At 39.1% G+C, this 6,205-nt stretch overlaps 1 non-coding gene across 1 annotated transcript; it reads right to left on the bottom strand.

Moving 5' to 3' along the window:
- Window positions 1–2,427: 2,427 nt before the first annotated feature.
- LOC130937457 (small nucleolar RNA R71) lies at window positions 2,428–2,534 on the bottom strand. The gene has a single exon (XR_009068677.1). It is a non-coding gene; the product is annotated as a small nucleolar RNA R71 (small nucleolar RNA).
- Between the last annotated feature and the right edge of the window lie 3,671 nt (window positions 2,535–6,205).

Raw genomic sequence — 6,205 nt, 5'->3', positions numbered from 1 at the left:
GGGGATTGATTTTGAATCAACAATGATTAAGTTTGAAGATCACTAGATTGAGCATTTTTTTCTGTTTTGTTATTTGTTTATTTGATTCAGTCAATTTCCTTTAGTTTGTTTTAATTTCTTCCTCATCCCCTGCACCCTCTTTGTTTTTCGTTCTTTCTTTCTTTGTTGATTACAATTCTTCTCACTAACCCACTAACTGTTTGATAATTTGCATCACTCACACTAATAATTACTCTAACAAGAATAGTTTCTTCATTTTATCTCCTGTTGTGCAATCTGTCTGTTGTATGACAGGGAGAAGAGAAGGAGTTTCAACATCCTTCGATTCAGAACCTGAAAGGTCCCTAAGGAGACTAAGAAGGGAAGCAAGAGGGAAAAGAATTATTGGTGCTGAGGAAGAGGAAGAGTACTTTGAACCCAATATGGAAGAGAATTTGGAGAACAATCATGAAGAAGAAGCTCACAACCATGCTAGAGAAGGCCATGTAAACCGTGCTGGGCAAGAAAGGAGAGTTCTAGGCTCCTATATCAATCCTAATCCAGGAAACTGTGGAAGTAGCATTCAAAAGCCCACCATACATGCAAACTGTAACAACCCTGATTTTCGAGTACATGAGATCTTTTCTGAAAGTACGAATTTCTCCGGAAGATCAGTAAAGGGAACACCTCTGTTATATCATCAAGCATCTCAATCCTCATTATCATTATGTCATCCTTAAGCTAGAACCTCCATTGAGGCAATCTCGATAATGCAATCGCGAAGAACCTAGTTTTTGAATCGTATCGGTTGGCAGTTTTGATTCTGATTTTCGTAAATAGTCTCTGTTTGATGAACTGGACTCGATTCATGAGAGGAGAGAGATAATAGTATAATATTATCATTATATTAGTATTAGAAAATTCTTGAATGATATTATAAGGTTACCTGGTCTATTTTTGTTAAAAACAGAAAATCAGTTTAACCGGGTTTACGGTTTACTGGTGCAGCTTAGCACCAGCACTCTCTGATGACTTTAGCAATGCAGGTGCTAACCGACATATGAGCTCATGGCCTGTACTAGGACTAGACATGCATCATTCTTGTCTGCGCATCATTCTCTGTTGCATTCCTTTCTGTGTGTGATCTATTTCTTTGTGTTTGTCTGCTTGTATGCTATTTCTATGTTTTATTTTCTTGTATTCTTTTGTTTGTGTTCTGCTTTCTATTGCCTCTACTTTCTCTTTCTATCTTTACCTTTTGGTTACTGCTTCGCTATATTCTATTATTTGCCTGCTAATCGACCCCAAATAAATGAATATAGCTAATAACCCCGACCCTACTAAGAACTCCCCAGTTCTTACCCCTTCTCTCTCCCTTCCCCTTCAGATGGAAGTAAGAGTACCTTACCGTAGTTCGTTGATGATGGTTCTGCGAAGAGGATCCTGCTCTAGATAGTCTTCTGAGTCTAGGGTGAATATCATTCCCTAATTATACGTATATACCGTGAGACCAGCCAACGTCTGCACCCCGTTCGTATGCGCACTTTAACCTAAATCCTGTGTACGAGACTCCCGTTGTGTGGCTACTTGATGAGGTACCAGAGGGACGTCCTATGGCAATGTCTGATCGTGCAGAGGAATAGCAGATGATGTCCTACCTTTGGTGACGTTCACCTGACTTGAGTTTTGAAGACTTAGAACGTATTTTCCCTCGCTTTAGTAGTTTAGAGGGACTAGGCGAGTATAGAGTCTAGGCTAGCCTGGGTGCCAGCTTAGGGACTTCTTGAATAGGTCAGGACCTGGGATGTTGTATGTATATATATGTATATAGTTATTATCTAGCTATATCTCGGGGTGTTCTAACTAAAAGTCTATACTTAAATAAAAGTTGGATCACTAAATGTTGTTGACTGCTTGTGATGTATTTATGTGTAGTTGTTTATAACCGTTTTATCTGTTATTATTTGTGAATTGATTATAAATGATTATGTTTATTAATCCAAACATTTTCAAAAAAAATATACCTCGCAAATTAACCACGTTTTTAACAACGAATCAGGCTCATATGATAAATAATAGATAATAATTAGGAAGACAAATTGGTAGCGCTCAGTTTTTAGTATGATCTAGACATATTGAAAATTGGGTCGTTACACAAACAATTTCGAACTAAAACCCCAGCTCATCACCCTTGTTCAGAATAATTGTTCATTTGGAGGAAGTGCTCAAGAAGACCCCAATCAACATCTAACCACCTTCCTGAGAATTTGTGACACTGTGAAGTCTAATGGAGTCCATCCGGATGTCTATAGGCTGCTCTAGTTCCCTTTTTCACTCAGGGAAAAGGCATCCAAATGGCTTGAATCCTTCCCAAAGGAGAGCTTAACAAATTGGAAAGATATGGTGAACAAATTTTTGGCAAGATTTTACCCTCCTCAAAGAATCAACAGGCTAAGAGTTGAGGTGCAAACTTTCAGGCAACAAGATGGTGAGACTCTCTATGAAGCATGGGAAAGGTTCAAAGACTTAACAAGAAGATGCCCACCAGATATGTTCAACGAATGTGTTCAACTTCACATTTTCTATGAAGGTCTTTCCTATGAGTCAAAGAAGGCTGTGGATCATTCATCAGAAGGCTCTCTAAATAAGAAGAAAACCATTGAAGAAGCCATAGATTTCATTGAAACAGTTGCTGAGAATGACTACTTCTATGCCTCCGAAAGAAGTAACACCAGAGGAGTAATGAAGCTGAACCACATGGATGCATTGTTAGCTCAAAATAAGATGATCACCAAGCAGCTAGCAGATCTTACCAAGAAGGTGGAGGAAAACCAAGTTGCAGCAGTGGTGCACGAATTTGTGATTCGCACAACTAACCAGCAAGTGCACTGGGTCGTCCAAGTAATACCTTACGTGAGTAAGGGTCGATCCCACGGAGATTATTAGCTTGAAGCAATCAATGTTTATTTTATTTGTCTTAGTCAGGATGTCAACAAAATTGTTTGGATTACTTGAACAATAGAGTTACTTGTTTATAAAGGACTGGGGAATATGTTACTTGTTGTGCAGTAATGGAGAATATGTTGGAGTTTTGGAGATGCTTTGTCCTTTGACTTCAACTCTTCCTTGAAATCCTCTTCTCACACGCAGATTCCTTCCATGGCAAGCTCTATGTAGGGTGTCACCGTTGTCAGTGGCTACTTCCCATCCTCTCAGTGAAAACGTTCCTATGCTCTGTCACAGCACGGCTAATCATCTGTCGGTTCTCAATCAGGTTGGAATAGAATCCATTGATTCTTTTGCGTCTGTCACTAACGCCCAGCCCTCAGGATTTTAAAGCACGTCACAGTCATTCAATCCCAGAATCCTACTCGGAATACCACAGACAAGGTTTAGACTTTTCGGATTCTCATGAATGCCGCCATCAATCCGGCCTATACCACGAAGATTCTGTTGGGAAATCTAAGAGATATTCATTCAGTCTGATGTAGAACGGAGGTGGTTGTCAGGCACACGTTCATGGATTGAGGAAGGTGATGAGTGTCACGGATCATCACCTTCTTCACAATTAAGCGCGAATAAACATCTTAGATAAGAACAAGCGTGTTTGAATGGAAAACAAAGGAATTGTATTAAATCATCGAGACGCTGCAGAGCTCCTCACCCCCAACAATGGAGTTTAGAGACTCATGCCGTCAAAAGTATGTAATTCAGATCTGAAAATGTCATGAGGTACAAGAAATGTCTGTAAAAGTTGTTTAAATAGTAAACTAGTAACCTAGGTTTACAGAAAATGAATAAACTAAGATAATTGGTGCAGAAATCCACTTCTGGGGCCCACTTGGTGTGTGCTGGGGCTGAGACTAATGCTTTCCACGTGTGGAGGCCTTTCCTGGCGTCAAACTCCAGGTTATGACGTGTTTTGGGCGTTCAACTCCGGATCATGACGTTTTTCTGGCGTTTAACTCCAGACAGCAGCATGAACTTGGCGTTTAACGCCAAGTTACGTCGTCTATCCTTACGCAAAGTATGGACTATTATATATTTCTGGAAAGCCCTGGATGTCTACTTTCCAACGCCGTTGAGAGCGCGCCAATTGGACTCCTGTAGCTCCAGAAAATCCATTTCGAGTGCAGGGAGGTCAGGATCCAACAGCATCAGCAGTCCTTTTTCAGCCTAAGTCAGATTTTTGCTCAGCTCCCTCAATTTCAGCCAGAAAATACCTGAAATCACAGAAAAACACACAAACTCATAGTAAAGTCCAGAAATATGATTTTTGCCTAAAAACTAATATTATTTTACTAAAAACTAACTGAAACATGCTAAAATCTACATGAAATTACCCCCAAAAAGCGTATAAAATATCCGCTCATCACAACACCAAACTTAAACTGTTACTTGTCCTCAAGCAACTAGATAAATAAAATAGGTTTTAACAGAAACAAAGAAGTAATAATATTCTCGAGTTTTAAATGAAGCTCAGATTCTTATTAGATGAGCGGGGCTTGTAGCTTTTTGCCTCTGAACAGTTTTGGCATCTCCCTGTATCTTTAAATTTTCAGAATGATTGGCATTCTTAGGAACTCAGAATTCAGATAGTATTATTGACTCTCCTAGTGTAGTATGTTGATTCTTGAACACAGTTATTTTATGAGTCTTGGTCGTGGCCCTAAGCACTTTGTCTTCCAGTATTACCACCGGATACATAAATGCCACAGACACATAACTGGGTGAACCTTTTCAGATTATGACTCAGCTTTGCTAGAGTCCCCAGTCAGTGGTGTCCAGAGCTCTTAAGCACACTCTTTTGCTTTGGATCATGACTTTAACCACTCAGTCTCAAGCTTTTCACTTGGACCTTCATGACACAAGCACATGGTTAGGGACAGCTTGTTTTAGCCGCTTAGGCCTAGATTTTATTTCCTTGGGCCCCCCTATCCATTGATGCTCAAAGCCTTGGATCCTTTTTACTCTTGGCTAGTGCCCATGGCTTGTGAATATTGTGTTTTTTTTTTTTTGACTGCTTTTTCTTGCTTCAAGAATCACTTCTATGATTTTTCAGATTATCAATAATATTTTTCGTGTTCCTCATCCTTTCAGGAGCCAATATTCATCAAATTCAAAGTACAATTTATGCACTGTTCAAGCATTCATTCAGAGAACAAAAAGTATTGCCACCACATATAATTAATTATAAATTTTATTATTAAGAACTCGAAAAATATAGATTACTTCTTTATTCTAAAAATCTACTACTTTATTCATGCCTAATGATGATGAGAAAAATAAATTATAGCTTAATTGGAAATAAAATCAAAATAGATATACTAATTACTATTAAATATCTAACTTCTAAGGTCAATTTCTAAAAAGAATAATTATCACAGAGTTGAAGCAGAAAAAATTGGAACTCAGCAACCTGTTGTTTTGAGGAATAGATGCTCCTCTAATCTTTGGGGTGTGGTTCAAGGATTAATTTTTTGGCGCTTCAGCTCCCTTAGATCACGCCCTTGCTCCTCCTGTTCCTTGAGCAGTTTGCAAATCATGCTACTTTGATTATTCTGTTCTTCCTTTATTTGATCCATAGCTTCTTGCAATCTGGAAATAGAAGCCTCAAGATGTTCCCAATATTCGAATTGGGGTAGTTCTGGGAGAGCTTCTTGTGCTCTCCTCTTGGTTGAATCATCTTGTTGCTGTTGTCTGACCATTGATATTCCAGTAATGGGCTTTTCAATTAGGATATATTCAGTTATTCCCATCTTTACTCCAGCATCTTTGCAAAGCATAGAAGTTAGGCTTGGATAAGCCAATTTGGCGTCCTTAGAATTCTTGTTTGCAATTTTATATAGCTCACATGAGATCAGCTGATGGACTTCCACTTCTTTTCCCAACATGATGCAGTGAATCATGACAGCTCTTTTGATGGTAACTTCAGAACGGTTGCTGGTGGGCAATATGGAACGACTAATAAAGTCCAGCCAGCCTCTAGCTACTGCTTTTAGATCTTCTCTTTTGAGTTGAACTGGGGTGCCAGTCGTACTGGTAGTCCACTTGGCTCCAGGGACGCATATATCTTCCAAGATCTTGTCCAATCCTTTATTGACCCTCATCATTCTCCTATTAAAGGAGTCTGGGTCATCCTTCAGTTGAGGAATCTTGAATATCTCCCTGATCTTGTCAGCATTGGTATGAATGATCTTTCCTCTGACTACGGTCTTATGATCAA

The sequence above is a fragment of the Arachis stenosperma genome, chromosome 6 (genome assembly GCF_014773155.1).
Source record: "Arachis stenosperma cultivar V10309 chromosome 6, arast.V10309.gnm1.PFL2, whole genome shotgun sequence".
NCBI classification, from domain to species: domain Eukaryota; kingdom Viridiplantae; phylum Streptophyta; class Magnoliopsida; order Fabales; family Fabaceae; genus Arachis; species Arachis stenosperma.
The sequence above is the reverse complement of the archived record's forward strand: the minus strand, read 5'-3'. Positions and strand labels throughout refer to the sequence as shown.